General features: G+C 40.2%; 1 long non-coding RNA gene across 1 annotated transcript in view; it reads right to left on the bottom strand.

The window, feature by feature from the left end:
* The window catches only part of LOC132647262 (uncharacterized), a 2298480-nt gene that overhangs the window by 694187 nt on the left and 1584748 nt on the right, over positions 1 to 19545 (bottom strand). The gene's annotated exons all lie outside the window — the stretch shown is intronic.

Raw genomic sequence — 19545 nt, 5'->3', positions numbered from 1 at the left:
GGGAAACAGATAGATACTGAGCAGGAGGAAGGCTGCTGCGGAGGATCTAGCAGTCCCATGCCCAGGCCCTGCTGTTCTGATGTCACAAAATCAATGCAATGCAAGCCATAATGAGATACAATGCTGGATCATCTAATTGGAAAAGTTAAAGTTTTCGGCGTTAGGCTGAGTTGTGGAGAAGCTGTGAACAATGAGTGCTTTTCTACTTTTTTGGTACAGTGGCCTTAATAACTTTTAAAAAATCTAGCATTATTTCAAAATCTTGAATATTTATAATTTTATGTCAATTATATCTAGGGGGCATCCCTGCGCAGGTATAGTTTGAATTGGGCCTAAGATGTTCATGGTAGTGCTTATTATGTTGTCAAAAAGTTGAACAGAATCCATCCATCTTTGGGTGAAAGGACAGATAAAATATAGCATAGACATGCACAGTCTACGGAGATTTCAGTCAATTACCGACTGCGTACACAACACTGGCCCCATCTGATTATATCACCTAGTAACATCACAGCCATCGTAGTCTGTGAAAATAAACTCTATGTTGTTTTCACAAGAATAAAATTACCAAGCAACACATTGCATAGAATGTATAAATATTGATAAGTAATACTTGAGTAGTGGGTTATGAAAGACAAATGAATAATTTATGGTTATACACTACAATACAGTAGTACTGAAACATAATGTTTTTAAACACAGTCTCCAAAAAGTATACAATAATGCCCTCTTTTAACATAAAATTAAAACCAAATAAAACAAGTGTAATTTATATATATAGTATATACGTATATATAAAGCTGTATTCGTTGAGAATGATGCCGTGACGTCAAGATGTTATCTTGGGTCAAGGAGGCAGGTGGACAGGAGAGTCAAAGACCATGTTTCGAAGTTCATTTTTATGCAGTATCATGGAATGTTGATATATTGGCCTGAAGGTGTCTATGCCTCCATATATTTATACCCTTGGGAAGCCTATTGACTATAGCTGAACTACCCACAGGCTTGGAAAATGAATTAGTCCAGCCAATGAAATTCGAGTAAATGTGATGGATGTTGGCTGGACTATTCTTGCACTTTGAGCTTATCCTCTCACGCCGTTCTGGTGAATATTGCCACTGCCGTGTGAACACGGTTGCGCTGTGATAGATGGACATGACCTAGTTACCCAGTCACTCAGATAGAGACCATAATAAGCAGCAATCAACACTCTCCTCCAGATGACTCTGAATGAGGCTTGCATAGACCACCTGGGCAACTTGCCTAAACCAAGTTAGCCAAGGCAAATGACTGACCTGTAGCATTTTGGAGAGAATTAATAAAAACTATTAATTTAAGACATGGTGGGCCTTGCTGCCTCATTAACTTAGCTTAATCAGTGAGTTCAGGTCCTAGTGAGAGAGCCTGTCTCAAAATCAATACATAAAAAGACAAAATGGCTATGGAAGAACAATGTTCAAAGCTGACCTCTGGCATCCGTGAACCTGAACACACAGATATGCACACCCTGCAACCAGAGACACACCATAGACACATGTGTGGATATGCATGCACTCACACATGTAACACACACACATACACACACAACAGCAATAACAGTAAAAACAGAATTAAAACCCCAACTCTTAGGTTATCTCCATGCATGGTCCTTGGTTGGAGAAACAGTCTCATAGAAGACCCCTGTGCCCTGGTGTATTTGGTCATTGTGGAGCTCCTATCCCCTCTAGGTCATGCTAACTCTCCCTTCTTTCACATGATTCCCTGCAATCTGTGGAAAGTTCGGTTATGAGTCTCAGCATCTGCTTTGATACACTGCTAGGTAGAGTCTTTCAGAGGCCCTCTGTGGTAGGCTCCTTTCCTGTCACTTGTTTTCTCCTACTTCCAATGTTGATCCCCTTTGTCTTTTTAGGTAAGGACTGATCATCTTACCCCGGAGTCCTCTTTCTTGTTTATCTTCTTTAGGTGTACAGAGTTTAGTATGTTTATCCTATCTTATAGGTCTAGTACCCACTTATAAGTGAGTATATACCATGTGGTGTATGTCTTTCTGCTTCTGTGATACCTCACTCAGGATGATCTTTTCTAGATCCCACAATTTGCTTGCAAAATTCATGATTTCCTTCTTTTTAATTGCTGAGCAGTATTCCATTGTGTAAAAGTACCACAATTTCTGTATCCATTCCTCTGTTGATGGACATCTGGGTTGTTCTCCAACAAAGGACCATGCATGGTTATAACCTAAAACCCCTGCTCAGATGTAGCCCATGTTAGCTCAGTATCCAAGTGGGTTCCCTAGTATGGGAGACAAGGATTATTTCTGACATGAACTCAGTGACTGGATCGTTGATCTCCCCCCCACCCCTGAGGGAGGAGCAGCCTTATTAGGCCACAGATAAGGACATTGCAGCCAGTCCTGAAGATACCTGATAGGCTAGGGTCAGATGGAAGGGGAGGAGGACCTCCTCTATCAGTGGACTTGGAAGAGGGCAGGGAGGAGATGAGGGAGGGAGGGTGGGATTGGGAGGGAAAGAGAGAGGGAGCTACGGCTGGGATACAAGTGAATAACCTGTGATTAAAATTAAAAAAAAAAAACCTCTTAGTTTATAATTACATCATTCTATAACAACTTCCAATGTACAATTATTTGCTCCTCTGGCAACCTCAATTAATTCTCCAACTAGATCCTCAGTAATAATTCTTTAGAGTAAAGGATATACGTGGTGGCTTCCAAGTTACTTCAATAAATATTATTGTTATGGACTTTCATCTCCCGACTTGTCCTGCTCTCTACAGTAGCAAATGGCTAGAAATATTTCAGACAGTAATTTGGGGGAATGGGATACTCCCCCTACTCACTTAGGTCCCTGGAGGGCTTGTCTATGCAGAGCCTGGACTCTTGAGTTGCTACATGAGAAGGAAATCAATTCAAATCTGCCTGAAATACTATGATTTGAGCGTCTTCATTATAGTACACTACAGCTCCCACTGACATGCTCGTCTCCAGCAGTCCCCATGTTACAGTGATATTTATTAGGCAAATTCTCTTTTTTCAAGACAGAAGTGCCTTCATTGTTCTGGAATAAGGCAACATCTTTAAAACAATCTGAAACACATAAAATATATAAATTCCAAGGCAATCAAATAATTTGAAATTTATTCTTCCATATTTTATTGGTATAAAATTGTATGTGGCTGCTGAATTTGGATTCTCTATTACTCTTTAATAAGCTTCCTCTTCTTAAATGTATATTGCACAATCCCTTCAGGTCCACACAGGACCTATGTAATAGTCCACCCTGCATTGTGCTTTATTTTTAAAAACTTTGCTGAGGTTGGAAGGTTGTTTGGTTGTTCCTTTTTTTTTTGTGACAGGGTTTCTCCATGTAGCCCCGGATGTCCTGGAATTTACTTTGTACATTGGGGTAGCCACAGACTCAGAGATCCAGCTGCCTTTGCCTCCATGGGCAGGGATTACAGGTATAGGCCACAGCACCTAGCTTGAAGAGGATGCTTTTAACTTTGCACTGTTTCAAAAAAAAAAAAAGTGAAATGTTCTTACGCCAATTTCTTTGTGTGCTTATCAACATTACTTTCCTAAGGCGGTTTTCAGGAGAAGGATTTCTGAGCGGATACTGGACGCATGCAAACTATACATTCTCTACTGAGATGATTTCAGAATTGTCTATTTCCATGAAGTGTAGTCTAGATCTGAAGACATGGTGAATTCTGACACATTGCTCCCCATTCCCCATTTATCTATCTATCTATCTATCTATCTATCTATCTATCTATCTATCTATCTATCTATCTATTTTACAGAGTGATTCTACCTCCCTTTCTCCACTACTGCCAGTCCTATCCTCATGCTCCTCTCCTCTGTCTCCCTCTCCATCTCCTTAGAGAACGGAAGGCCCCCAAGGGGTACCAATCCACCCTGGCACATCAAGTCTCAATAGGACTAAGCACATCCTCTCCCGCTGAAGCCAGACAAGGCAGCCCAGCTATGGGAAAAGGGATTTAAATGCAGGCAACAGAGTCAATACAGCCTCCACTCCCGTTGTCAGGGAGCCACATGATGACCTAGAGGCACATCTGCTACATGCGTGTAGAGGGTCTAAGTCCATCCCACTCATGCTCTTTGGTCTCTTGTGCCCCCACAGGCCCAGGTTGGTGACTCTGTAGGTCTTCTTGTGGTGCCCTTGACCCCTCTAGCTCCCTCAATCCTTTCTCCCACTCTTCCATAAGACTCCCCAAGCTCAACCCATTGTTTGTCTGTGGATCTCTGCATCTGTTTCTGTTAGTTGCTGGGTGAAGTGTCTCAGAAATTATCTTAAGCTCCTGTCTGCAAGCATAATAGAGTATCATTAATAGTGTTAGCGTTGGCTCTTTCCCAAAAGGTAGGTCTCAAACAGGGCAGTTACTGGTTTGCCATTTCCTCAAACATGGCTGCTCTTTATCAAGCCCCCAGCAATCTTTCAGTTTGTGTCTCCCATTCCTTAGGGAAGTTTATATGTTAGCTACACTGATTATAGATTTTTACTGAAGGCACCAAGCTATTTAAAAACTTTACCCATTGCATATTACTAATTTTGTCTTTAATTATACTTGTATATTTTTATTATAGAACACACACACACACACACACACACATCTAACCATGTAGAGAATCTGAAGGTTTTCTGTCCTTGTGAACCTAGCACACACACATTTTCTATTCAAGGGTGAGAATATCTGTGGTTTCTTGCAGCCTACAATGTCTACAATGTCTCTACATCTACAATGTCTCTACTTTTACAGTGATTCTTTTATACCTAATTATACCTTGGTGTTTACCACACCATACTATACTACTTATTATGTCTCCTTACCTGTTTTCTTGTGGCGGTATGTGTTTTCTGTGGTAGTCAATGTGATGGTGAGGCACGAGTGCAGTTTTTCTTTGAATTCTCCATCTCATCATGGGTGGTACTTGGCAGGTATTTGTGTCTTCACATACCCTTGTTTTTCATAGGCATCATAACCATGTTTTCTGTGGGCATTCTAACTGTTGTTTTAACTCATATTTATTCTGGACTTCTGGCACTGGAGTGCATCTAGGGTTGCGGAGGCAACTCCTTGAGGATTTCGTATGAAAACTGAATCTTTAAAGTTTGAAGGTCACCACCAACTTGGCCTTAGAAATCCTGGAACTAGGCTCCCTTGATGTTAGCGTTAAAGATGACGTCTCACGGATGTGCAAATGCTCTGAATGAACAAATGCTAAGAGATAAGAATATTGGATATTGTTTTTAGGAGAGTTTTTCGTATATGAGTGGCAGCTGGAGTGTGGGCCAGTCATGGATGTTGGAGACTCAGTGTCTGCAACATTCTCCTCTCCTGCTCTCTCCCACTTGGCATAACAACCTGGTTAAAATAATAGCTTACAACCTAGTGTAAGAAAGACAATTCAGATTATAAACTACCAAGGATGAGAAGAAGTTTTGAAACATGACTCCATCTTTTAGATAAAGAAATTGAATCTCAGAGAAGCTTAGAGATTTTCTCCAAGAGCAGACAGTAAGAAACAGAAGCAGTTGTGAAGGGTGTTCTTTCTCAGCTTGGTTGTTGTTTGTATAAAGGAGAGTTACTGATTTTCTTTTTTGTGTTGATTTTGTATCCAGCCACTTTGCTGAAGCTGTTTACCAGCTGTAGGAGTTCCCTGGTAGAATTTTGGGGTCACTTATGCATACTATCATATCATCTGCAAGTAGTGATACTTTGACTTCTTTCTTTCCCGTTGTATCCTCTTGGATCTCCTTATTCTATTTAGGACTTCAAGTATTATGTTGAAGAGATACAGAGAGGGTGGGCAGCCTTGTCTTGGCCCTGATTTCAGTGGAATTGATTGAAGTTTCTATCCATTTAGTTTGATGTTAGCTATAGGCTTGCTGTATATCATGTTTATTATGTTTAGGTATGTGCCTTGTATGCTTGATCTCTCCAAGACTTTAAACATGAATGGGTGTTGGACTTTGTTAAATACTGTTTTAGCATCCAATGAGATGATCTTTTATTTTTTCTTTCAGTGTGTTTATATGGTGGATTTCATTAATGGATTTCCATATATTGAACCACCCCTGCATGCCTGAGATGAAGCTTACTTGGTCATGGTGGATTATATCTGTGATGTGTTCTTAGATTTGGTTTGCAAGTATTTTATTGAAAATTTTTTTTTTTCAATCTTCATAAGGGAGATTGGTCTGAAATTCTCTTTTTCTGTTGGATCTTTGTGTAGTTTAGGTATTAAGGTGACTGTGGCCTCATAGAATGAGTTTGGTAATGTTCCTTCTTTTTCTTTTTTTGTGGAATTGGTTTGGCGAGTGTTACTATTAGCTCCTATTTGAAGGTCTGATAGAATTCTGCCCTGAAACCATCTGGCCCCAGGTTCTTTTTGGTTGGGAGACTTTTGATGACGGCGTCTATTTCCTTAGGGGGTAGAGGGCTGTTTAATTTGTTTACCTGACCTTGATTCAACTTTGGTAAGTGGAATTTATCAAGAAAATAGTCTAATTTATATTCTCTAATTTTGTGACATATAGGCTTTTGAAGTAAGACCCAATGATTGTTTAGATTTTCTCAGTGTCTGTCACTATGTCCCCCTTTTCATTTTTGATTTTGTTGATTTGGATACTGTTTCTCTGCCTTTTAGTTAGTTTGGCAAAGGGTCTGTCTATCTTGTTGTTTTTCTCAAAGCACCAACTCGTGCTTTCCTTGAGCCTTGCCAGGCCACAGAGGAAGAGGATGCAAGCAATCCTGAAGAGACTTGATAGTCTGGGGTCAGTTGGTAAGGGAGAAGGGCTCCCCCTTTCTGAAGACTAGGGGACAGGATAGGGAGGGGGAGACCAGTGAAATGAGGGAGGGGGCTATGATTGGGATGTAAAGTGAATTTTAAAAAAGAAAGAAAGAACCAGAAGCAGGGAGTGAAGAGATGACTCAGGCGTTAAGACCACTTGTTCTTGCAGAGGATCTGGGTTCCTTTTCCAGCACCCACATGGTTACTTCCAAGTATCTGTAATGCAATTTTCAAGAAATCTGATGTCCTCTTCTGGCCTTCACAGGTACTGCAGGCACACGGGTATTTGTGTGCATGCAGACAAAGAGCTCACGCACATAAATTAAAAATAAATAAAATCTTTAAAAGTTAATGTAAGAATGAAAAATAAACAGTTTCAGGAAAGCAATGATTTAGTTTGTGTAAATAATATCATATACATATCAGTAGCAACAATGATATCAAATATTTTAACAAGTATTTCAAAGAAACTGAACTTGCCGAAATCTTCCTGTTTCTAAAGCTGTTAAGACAATCCTTCGGAGTTCTGTTTATGATTCACAGTGGTCAACAGTAGTTGTTCAGTACATTTTCCAACTACTCACACCATGCTGGCTGTTGTCTGAGGTTGTGTGCACACTGGGGGAACAACTTAGAACATGTCTTTGCCTCAAGTCTCAGCAGAATGACTACCTTAATAATTACTACATTAGGAGTGTTTATGAAGACTGTCAGAAGGCCTTGAATTGTAAAGTGACTTGCAACAACTATAACCTTAAGTGAAAGCAAATACACAGTAAATATAAATGAGTGAAGAGTGAAGTCAGTTGTACTGATGTACTACCCACTTCAACTTAGTATGGAAAACGGAAGAAATCAACTATAAACAAGATTAGAATCATACTCTTATGAGGCCTGCCTGCTGGCTTCAGTCACAAATTAATTAATGAGGATGACTACATTAATTGGAAACTGAAGGTTCATTTCTTACACATGTAGAGAGCTTTTAAAAGTAGACAGAAAAGCAAATAGTAAAACAGTCTACCTACCTGCAAGCATCCAGGTAGTGGTAAGTTGGGTAAGAACCAAAATAATTTAACATAATTTAGGTTTTATTGCTAATGTGTCAGAGGCTATAAAAAGACCATGAAGATATGCAGCATTTTCTGAATGAGGCTATTATGTTGCTAATGTTAAAACCTATAACGTGCTGTCTACCAAAATACGACCATAGGCTTCACAGTGAAGTATGCTGTAGCGGGCCAGAGAATTCTTCGCACAGCAAGGGGCATTAGTGCTTGGAGTTATTGCCTCTGTGTTGAGTGATAGGTAGCTTGATTTTGAAAACTGATTTTACTTGGCGATTTGGGGCATGCCTTCTACCAACTCTGATGGCTTTTCTACCATCTCTGATGGCATTTCTAAGCATACTGTATTAAGTAATCCTAAAAACCAATGGGATAGTCTATGTTGCAAAACTTAGAAAGGTGTCAGGCCTTTATCAGATATTCTAAAAAGTCTTCAGTCACAATTACTGATTTTGCAAGCAACCGAGATAGTGTTTTGCAGGTGACTAAACACACCTGAAGGTTGGATATCTAGACAATGACATAAATTCTAGTAAGTGATAAAATGAAAGGAGCTATCAAAGGCAAACACATAGTGGGTACTTACATACATTGAAAGTAAAGGTCTAACCTGAGCAGGTAAAGTCTACATGTTCTACATATACGATAATCTTAAGGACAATAGCCATATCTGTGACTATCAGAATAGAAAGTAGGATGGATAAAAAAAAAAAAAAGGAAACTGCTAGATACAAGAATACAGTGGTGGTTAAATGTCATTTTATAGTTGCCAAAACCCATAGAACAGAAAGTAGCAAGGAAAAGCCTTGCTACAAGCAGGCAATTCTGTGATTATGATGTATCTGTGCACTCTTACCAGTCATAAAAACCCCACCACTGTGATGCAGAATATTGACAATGGGGGAGGTCACAGAGAGCAGGGCATGGATGGTAGATGAGAAACTCTGTACTTTATACCTAGTTCTGTTGTTCCGTTAAGTCTCTTCTAAAATAGTTAAGATTTAAAAGAGAATTCATTTTTCAACTTCAAATGAGCTAAGAAAGTGCTTGAAGACATGCTTTAGTGATAATATATAGAAGTAAATAGATATGACCTTTAGATAGCAGTGAGGTATAAGAAAACTTTTGTGACTAGATTCAAGGATAAGACCAGTAGCAAAAAATGAAAATGGAGATGGGGAGGATAAGATAAAAAAATCAAGAACCTGATCACATATGTATTTGTATGTAAAGTCCTACTCATTCTCAGTCATGCTGTAGATTTCCTGAAATTGATACAAGTCACAGTGAACTGAGGGCAGCCCAAGAAAGAGCTAACTTATCCAACTCTGCAGCTAGATAAAGCTTTGTTCTTTGGGTGAAAACATCTTTTTATTATATTTACTTTTTGAATCTGTTCCTTCATATTATATGCAGGGAATGTATTTCTTAATTTGCCAGTCAGTTAAAATGTGCTTTGATACAGAATGAAAAGAATTCGGCATTATCTCTGAGGACAAATGTGCCTTCCTTAATGGAACAGTCTACGTAAAATGTGGTCTGATTAACGCCAGATTCTCAGAAGGCACATTTAAGGGAAAAACATGCAGGGCTATCAGAGTAGAAATTCTTGTGAAAAAAAGATCAGTTCCTGTTTTACTTCAACCATCTACTTTGTAGTTGCTAGTGTTTTCGTACCTTTACAAGATTTTATAAATGAGTCTTTTTTGATATCCTTTCAAAAGAAGCTTAATAAAGTGGCAGGACTATTTTTTTTTTTTTAATCTCGCACTGTTCATGGTGTCTGGAAATGATTTGCAGAGAATACAAAAATTGCTTTCCTTCAAACAAGCTCAGTAAGAATGAATACCTAAATTCTGTTCCTTCATAACGGTGTCTCGTGTGAACATCATTCTCTCTCTTCCTCCACACTTGCTTTTCACAGACCTGAGCCACGGCTGATAGTACAAAGACCAGCAAGCCAAACAGGGGAACAGCAGGACAGTATTTTTAGTTGTAGGGAATCTATTACAGCAGGAGGAAAGGCTGAATTCAGAATCTGAAAACTTGGGATCAAATTTCTACCTGAATGTCATAATTGGGTCCTTGGGGAAGAGACGTATGTGCTAGAAGCTTTATGATTCCCAGTCTTAATGTTTCTCTCTGTAAAGGGAGTTTAAATACATCTCTCCTTTTGTCTCAGTCTTCTGTGTTGAATTCCACAAATATCATCATCACTCTTAAGATTTTTGTGGGCTTTTTCTGATGGGAAAACATGAAATACACATGGAAGAGCAGAGGTGTTTCACTGGCGACATCAGCCTACACAGTGCACAGTATCTGCACTTTGTGGTGAAGCAAACAGTGAGGGGCTAACAGATATGCCCAAAGATACAAGCCAGAAAAAGGTAGCGCTGAGATTAGAATCTCAGAAGCCCTGAAGCCTGTGCAGCTAGCTTCTGTCTAACCCTACACGGTGCAATCACAAGCGCACATAAATGTAGGAAATCGTAAAACATTAAGCAAACACACATGTGTGTTATTTTAAATCTCATTAGAAGCCTGAAATGATTAACTGTCAAGCAATGTGGCTACTATTTAGCAAGAGCATGATAGATGGTGTTTAGAATATCGGTGTCAGTTCTGATTTTTATGTTACATTAAAACCTGACAGCAAAGCAGACTACTTTGTCAGTCTCAAGCCTGTAAGTGCAGAGACAGGCATGCGGCACTATCTCCTTCCTCACTCTGTCCTCATTACCCTTCCACACGCACGCTCTGTAGCTTTACACGCTGGAACGGCAGGCAGTGAAAAACAGTCCTGAATTTATCTCCCAAGTGGTTATTGAGTATTTATTGTGATTCATCTAAGCAACTGAATATACATGCAGTAGGATATACATTTTAGATCATCATCACTCTTTTCAAACTTTCTCTCTCCCTCCCTCCTCTCCCCCCGCCCCTGTCGCTGTGCATGTGTTTTCAAGTCTAGGAAGGAACACAGACTACGTCAATGCTATTATGAAGTTGTAAGCTGAGTATGTTGTGGGAGTTTGAGGGAAACCGAAGAACCTTGGAGAATACATCAGACAAGTCTAAGAGGAAATAGTAAAAATGACCCAGGTTGTGGACTAACACATGTAAAAGTTAAGGTCCTGAAGTGGACCGGATGTGTTGTGGTGAGGGTATAACATATGGGCTTAGATTTAAGACCAGCAGCCATGTACGGGTGCGACCTGGAGATCTGTGTCCAGGCAGGTGGCTATCTTCTCTGAGGAGACCGGAATAAAGAAACTCAGCAAGATTATCCCATACCAGTGACCTCCTCTGCTCACTTCAAGCATCCCAAGTGTACTACGACTAGAAAGGTCAAGGTGACCTTAGAATAAGCATCAGTACAAAGGACAAACTGACCTTCAAGTGTTTTGAAATGGTAGGCTTGCCTCCAAACTACACTCTTCTCCTCTCCACTCAGGACTGTGGGAGATAGATATTACCTTCCGTTTATGAGGGTCTAAGGGATATTTTCACAATGGATGAGGCTAAGGTCATTTGGCTGATTGTAAAAGAGCAGGTCTGTACTATCTTTCTGTGATAGCATAGGTAGGTAGGCACATTACAGCCTCTCAATATAACCTTTCATTTCAGTGACAGCCCCGACAGATCTCATATATGTATGTCTAAAGCTTTGGCTGAGGGCTTCGGACCAGTGCTGTGCTTGCTAGCTCCTGCTTTCAGAAATTGCTGCAGAGGATGGATCCAGGATGATTGAGCTGACAGAGCACATTTGGGGGAGAGTCTGTTTTGTTCTAGAATGATGGAAGCAATCCAGTGGGAGCCATTTTTTCATATTGATCTCTGAGCAAACACGACAAAAAGCCCTGTGACGCTGTGTGCAGGGAAAGAAACCTAACTTTAGCTTTTCCCTTTTCCACAACCCTGCAACTATTTCTATGCACGGAGGAGATACTGTTTCATAGGAAAACATGAAAAGAGGCAGTTGTCCCAACTCTGTACTACTGAGTTATACATTATGGTGCTTACCCCTTGTCTTCCATTTTATATTTGAGAACACAGAAGTGTGTGAGAGGCCAAGAAGCCTCTCTTAGTTTATAAGAGGCTAAGAGTAGGTAATGGCGTCAGCCTCAGGATTCCAATGCCGAGGAAGTCATGCTGGATGCTGACTCTTCCTACTGCTCAGTAAAGCACTGTGAGTCCCTCAGACAAATCTTGTCAGTGGGGCTTCAAACATACACTCATGCCTTCCTAGTGCTCTGTCATGCAAGAGTGGACAGTTCTATTGAGTGAGGCGCCAAGCGGCATTGATGCAGCAAGCAGCACACTAGTTAGCAGAGTTATGTGGCTGCACAGTATTATGGACCGAAGGTTGCATTTCACGTGTCAAATGAATATATTAATTCTTAACCTCCATCATGGTGATGGATGACCATGGAAATCACTACGTGGTGATTAGCTCCTGAAAGTGGAGACCAAGGGAAATGAACTAGCATTCTTTAGAAAGGGCAGTCTGGACAGTTCCCTGATCTTTTCCACCACGCACAGATACAGTGCGACAGGAGACAGTCCACTGAGCCAGAGGACAGCCCATGTCAGTCTTGACCAGGTACCTTGAATTTGTCCTACCTGGTCTCCCGAACTATGACAGACATCTTTGTTGCTCAGCCTCCAGTGTTCTTGTTATAGTAGTCGAAACAGAGTAAGACAACTGGGGAACTAGTTCTTTTTTTGTTTGTTCGTTTGTTTTTGTTTCTGATTACTTGATTCCTCAAAATATATTGAATGTTTTTGCTAAACTAAGTTGAAAAAAGTACAATCCTGAAGAAAGCATCTGTTTTGGTGGAATGGCTTATAGTCCCATGACATTTATTCACTATGGGACACTGCAAAGCCTCTGGCTGGTGACATAAGCTCTTTCCACTCTGGCTCCAGTTGGGAATTTTTACTGACCCATACAAACTTTTTTTTTTTAACATTTATCAGGTATGCATGAAACATTTCCAATGAAATGAAACAGGAAGATAGAAAATTTGATATCCAGATAATATTCTTGATTATATAATCAAACATATTTCAAACTCTAGACATCATCTGAATGGCTATTGTTCAAGAGCCATGCTTAAGAAAAGGTTTCCTTGTTTTTTTTTATTGCTGTGTAATATTCCATTATGCAGAGTACCACAATTTCTGTATCCATTCCTCAGTTGAGGGGCATCTGGGTTGTTTCCAGCTTCTGGCTATTACAAATAAAGCTGCTACAAACAGCTTTTTTGGTTGAGCAAATGTCCTTGTTGTGTACCTGAGCCTCTTTTGAGTATATGCCTAGGAGTGGTATGGCTGGATCTTGGGGAAGCGCTATTCCTAGTTGTCTGAGAAAGCGCCAGATTGATTTCTAGAGTGGTTGTACAAGTTTACACTCCCAACAGCAGTGGAGGAGGGTTCCCCTTTCTCTACAATCTCTCCAGCATGTTTTGTCACTTGAGCAGGTAAATGGAAAAGATCGGAACTGGAAAAGATCATCCTGAGTGAGCTATCCCAAAAGCAGAAAGACACACACCGTATATACTCACTCATATAGACATGTGATATAGGATAAACCTACTAAAATCTGTACACCTAAAGAAACTAATCAAGAGGAAGGACTCTGGCTAAAATGTTCATTCCCCATCCAGAAAGGCAAAGAGGATGGACATCGGAAAAAGGAGAAAACAGGGAACAAGTTAGGATCCTGCCACAGAGGGCCTCTGAAAGGCTCTGCCTGCAGACTATCAAAGCAGATGCTGAGGCTTATGGCCAACCTTTGGACAGAGTGCAGGGAATCTTATGAAAGAAGTGTGAAATAGTAGGATCTGGAGAGGACAGAAGCTCTACAAGGAGAGCAACAGAACCAAAAAATCTGAGCACAGGGGTCTTTCCTGAGACCAATACTCCAACCAAGGACCATGTATAGAGATAACCTAGAACCCCTGCACAGATGTAGCCCATGGCAGTTCAGTGTCCAAGTGGGTTCCCTAGTAATGGGAACAGGGACTGTCTCTGACATGAACTGATTGGCCTGCTCTTTGATCACCTCCCCCTGGGGGGGAGCAGCCTTACCAGGTCACAGAGGAAGTCAGTGCAGCCACTTTTGATGTGAACTGATGGACTAAGATCAGAAGGAAGGAAAAGAAAACCTCCCCTATCAGTGGACTTGGGGAGGGGCATGCATGGAGAAGGGGGAGGAAGGAAGGAATTGGGAGGGGAGGAGGGAGGGAGCTACAGGGGTATGCAAAGTGAATAAAGTGTAATTAATTAAAAAAGAAAAGGTTTCCAATAGGATGTTCATGGAAATTATCATGTCTCAGAAGTTTCTCTTTTTCATAGGCAGAAAATCTGTTTACAAACCTCCATAATGATATTTAATGTATGATACACTATTGAAAAAATAAATCTATATCCAATATGCCCTCAGCCTTTGGCCTTCAAATGGCTCTTTTGACTATGTGTACTAAAACATCTCTGAAATTGCCAACAACAAAACTGGGTCAAGACAATAAGTGTTAATCTTGAATCAACTTAATAATTTTAAAATAAAACAATGCCATTTATGGTACAGAAATAGAGAATACATTGTTTCACATGTTTACTGAGTGAGAGTCAATGGATAAGACAGCTTATCACAGAAGAAAATAGGTATATTTAGATGCATGCACAGGTGCTATCTCTTTTGTGATACCAGACAACACACTTTCACATAGACATTATACTTTGCTGGATTGAGAAATAACTATGGGAAAGATCCAAATATCTTTAGAGTAGATGTATTCCATAAAATGTGCCTAAGAAAAAGAGACTAAGGTTCAATATGGACTTTGTTCAGATACTGAAAAAAATTCTGGAGTTTTCTGCCTGTTCTGATGAATCATGGACTTTTTTTTTTCTTAGTCCTTTAGAGTTACAGTGCAGTTAGGGAAGGAAAGATGCTGGAGATGGCAGTGTTGATTGGCAGGAGGAGGGAAACTCTTGTGTGGGGGACAAGTGCCGTCTCCACAGGGTCGGAGGTTACACAGGGGCATGCAATTTGTGCAAAGGATTGCTTATGCGTTTAGCTTCTGCACCTTTCATTCCCTCGTGATTCAATGAACCGCCAAAAGGAACCTTCAGTAAATTGAAGGAATTCCTAGTTTCTCTGGTTTGTATCTCATTATTTCAGTCTTGTTCGATACATTGTAGAGGTGTGGCAAGATAACTGAGTATCAGTGGCTACTCTAACCATTTTGGGTGTGAAGCATCAGAGTTTAGACCCGAATGGCAGCCACTGTCTTAGCGCACGGGCGTGTTTTGTTGTTGGGCTCATAGAAGAAGAGGCTTATGGTTATGCATGTCAGTGTAATCATATGCTTTGCCCCGTCTTTGTGCCGAGCCTCCCCCACTATGGGGGGGCATTAGTAATATTCCACTTTACTAAGAGAGACCTGTGCTTTCCTTCAGGGAGCTTACAGACTGTCAGAACACCATAAATCCTTAGCTCTGTTTTTAAGTTACTTTATCATGGCTCGAAGGGTATGGTGAGGAAAGACGGAAGCAGGTAGAGCTGTGACCCCCAGCTTGTCTATTTGCCTTGTTCCTCTCACAATTCCTGTAGTTCCCTTTTCTTAACTAATACTAGGTGGTGTATAACCCGTGGGTGCTTCTTTCTTTCAATATAAGACGTGTTCTGTTGTGTTCCTTGTATGTTTGTATGGAGGAACGACAACGTGATTTCTTGCCTAGATACTAGAGATAAGAATGTCATTTTCTATATTAATGGTGTGATGTGGTCCTGAGGGAACCAGCCTGAACGTCAGCTGTGCTGGAAGAAACTATGGCCCACTTCCCATGATGGAGGGGAGTGTGTGTGTGTGCGTGTGTGCGTGTGTGTGTGTGTGTGTGTGTGTGTGTGTGTGTGTGTGTGTGTCTGTGAGACATGTGCCTCTACTCTTATGAACCTAGAGAAACTCCACCTATGGCTGTGGAAATAGTTAGGATTGCTTTTGTCTCTCAAGCCTTACCTTAGCCTATCACCTGTCTACTGTGAAAGCTTGAACAGATGATTTCCAGGCAAACAAAGCACTTGGAGCACTGTTCAGGTAAGTCACAAGGATGTGTCATTCCAGGCGTGAAGGTCTGTTGCTTCTAGTGGTGACCTCCCTCTATGAAGCTCTTCTGCATAGGATTTGTTTATTGTATACCTCAGTAACAACCAGGAGAGTTTCTGCTTATGTTTAGAAGTTTAGTGACCTGCTAGAGAGGGTAATAAGAAAAGGGGAAAATAAAAGTTGAACATAATGGTTCGGAAGACCCCCTGAAAGAGAGTAGAAGTGTTTTGTTTGCCTCTTTTTGGTGTTTTGAGAAAGATAAGGAATGGAAGCTGCTGGATGCAGGGAAAGAAAATTAACAACCAGACTTTAGACCTGGGCTCTGAACCTGAGCTCACAACACAGACTTGGTTTTGTCAAATATGTATAGGGACTGGGGAGGTGGCTAGGCAGTTAAGGCCCCTTGCTTCTGTGGGCATCTGTACTCACATGTCTCTCTCTTTCTCTCTCTCTCTCTCTCTCTCTCTCTCTCTCTCTCTCTCTCTTACACACACACCACAATAAACAAATCTTAAAATAAAACTTTGAGTAGGTATTTATTAGTCACCACACGATTTCCGCACATTTTTGATGCATAGTTTTTGTATCTTTGTAGAAGAACATGAGAAGTATTTAAAACATTTTAGGAATAAGACAGAAAGATACTGTCACTTGAATAGAGGAAAGACACAGAAATAAATGTGTCTTGCTTTGTGTACTGTCCAACAAGCAAACCTGCAAGGTTATCTCAGAAAACACAGGACAGCAATACTCTGGACATTTTGAAAAAATTAGTAAGTGAAAATTAATTGAGCAGAAGCATTATTTCCAATTTAGGACACAGGAAATATCACTGGTGCTCTGTATATTGAGTGTTCTGCCATTACTGTTTTATTTTACCAAACAACAGCAAAAAGATCCTTGCAGTGGTTTTGCTTCTGAACTCTTTCCCATTAAGGATTTTTTTTCTTTAATTCTATTTTGAGTTTGTAAACTATGAAGCATCCCTTCATGGTTTATATTTAGACATGTAATTCCAGGGGCTGGAGAGGAAGAACTATACTTCACGATCAAAGTCCATTGTTATTGCCTCTGTTACTGTGTTGGAAGAAAAGCAATAATGAATGGAGTGAGAAACACAAAGGGTGGCAACTTCCAGCTCAGGTCAGGCCTCGGTTCCCGAATCTGTGTGCCTGTGCGTGTAGCAAAGGTGACAGACTCGCAGGACGTTAAAGTTGCTTCTGCCCCAACTCCTCACTCTATCTGCATCACCCAGCATGAGGCGGCAGCGTGCAGACAGGATGTTCAGTACTTTCTTAGTATGTCTAGGCAAGAGTGTCATGGTTAAGATGTTCTCCAGACAAAAAAAAAAAATGTTTGAGACACGAAAAGCAAGCACATTTCCATGTTACTCCATGCAATTTCTCTTTACAAAATTCAGTAATTTGAATTCTTCTTCAAGATATCCAACCCTCTGTGAAGTAGCTCTAAGTTGTATTCGAAGTCCATCACCAAATCATCTTTCTGGTAAATGTCAGAGTCCCTCCATTTGTCTATTTGCTTATTTTGTTTTTCCTCCCATCCTTTACCCTTTCCTGTCACTGCATAAAAGACCGGGCTTTCTTTCAGGGCCCAAACTCAGATTAGCATTTCCCTGAATAGTTCTGATTCAGAACCATTTTTCTTCTGGTAAGAACAAATCAAAGGGGCTGCACTACGGCCAAGGGAGAGCCAAATCCTTAGATTCAGAGATTTTCTGCCAGGGTCAGATGGCCAGGAGGCTATATTGTTAGAAATGGAATTTACCAGAAAGAGCAATTTTTTTTTTTTTGGTGCTTTACCACACCTTGTAAGATTTGTAGAAACCCTAGAATGCCCTATTTGTCTTCTGACCTGTTCACTCAAATGATCCATAAAAATTACTGCCACCTAAACTTGAGTTTATTTACAACTTGTTTTGTTCCCTAAAAGAATACAGAGCTGCATGTGTGCCCTTCTTGGTAAGGCCACTTCAGCCCACTTTCCTCAGCTCTCCCAATCAAACCAACTAGCATCCCCCAATCTTCAAATCAATTCTACAGCTCAAGAAAATTCTCTGTGGTTTTTATTTTAACTTTGTTTATAATTTCCTGGCCTATATTTCTTTTTTTGTTTCTAAGTATCTTAGAAGCATACCGATTGATATAGAAAGATTTCTTTTGTCCCGACTTGAAGTAGTAAAGCTAACATACAATATTTTCCCCTTTAGAACAAGATTCCCATGAAGACACATACTAAGTCTTATTCCTACAGACTTTTCACTCAAGCAAAAATACTTTGGTAACATTTCAAAATAATATCAGAGCAAGAATTTGTGGGTACCAATTTTTGGCTCCTTATTGACTTACTTCATGACCATAAATGTATTACTTAAACTCTATTAACCTCAATTATCTTATGTAATATGAGGGTAAAAACATTCACTCCACATAGAGGATTAAATGTTAAAGAGCTTTCAAAATTCTAAAACACCATATTACTTTAAAAATGAACATTATTAATGTTGTTCTCAACATTTTATTATTATAGCAGTCACTCAATGACTATTAAATGTGTCTTAGAGAATGAAAAAGTAAAAATAAGTAGATAATAAATGTCATATATGAGTTCCAGCTATAAAAGAATAAAATGACTATACACATTTATTCTCACTCTCTCAGTCTCACTCTCTCTCAAAACTCTATTAAAATGAAATTATAAGGATGTTTCAATAGTTTAAAAGCAACATTAAGAAGAGAATAAAGAACAGACCAGAACAGGCAAGAGATTTTCACAGATCTTTAGGGACTGGAAAGGGGATGGCGGAGTTAATGGTGGTATACTAGCATAGAGATGGCTGTCGCCTCTAATATGGAGAACCATACACTAAGAAGCAGCCAGCTCCTCTTCCCTAGCATCCAAGGAAGATCTCCAGAGAAAAATCACCCAAGAAGAAGGGAGTGCAGACAGGGATGGAAATGAGGACTTGTTTCAAATCGGTGTGCAAAGCACTTATGGTTTATAACTCCTTTATCTCACGTGCTCCTATAATTAGAATATATTTCTGCATCCCGATATCGATAGCTCAGCATTATTGTGTGTCTAGGTGACCCGAGTTTGGTTCCCCAAACCCACATCAGGAGGTTCATGACTGCCCATTACTCCAACTCTCAGAGACATTAGACCGCTTCTCGGCTTTGGTGGGCACCCACACATACCTCACACACATACATGTAAATAAAAATAAAATAACACAATTTACACTTTTGTTTAGCTTGCAAAACAAAATAAAAGTGTGGTAGTGTGATAGGGAAAAAGAGGAGAGCATAACTGGGCAAGAGGGACCAAAAATGGTGAGGCCAAAAGCAACTGTGTGTGTGTGTGTGTGTGTGTGTGTGTGTCTGTGTGTGTGAAATCGTCAAAGACAAAATTTAATAGAAGATAATATTCCTTGTTTTCCCGAACCCTACTTGACAGAGAGATAATCGCAGACTTAGATGTCTTCTGACCATAAGGCAACCTCGATGTATGCTGA

Source organism: Meriones unguiculatus, chromosome 14 (assembly GCF_030254825.1).
Source record: "Meriones unguiculatus strain TT.TT164.6M chromosome 14, Bangor_MerUng_6.1, whole genome shotgun sequence".
NCBI classification, from domain to species: domain Eukaryota; kingdom Metazoa; phylum Chordata; class Mammalia; order Rodentia; family Muridae; genus Meriones; species Meriones unguiculatus.
The sequence above is the reverse complement of the archived record's forward strand: the minus strand, read 5'-3'. Positions and strand labels throughout refer to the sequence as shown.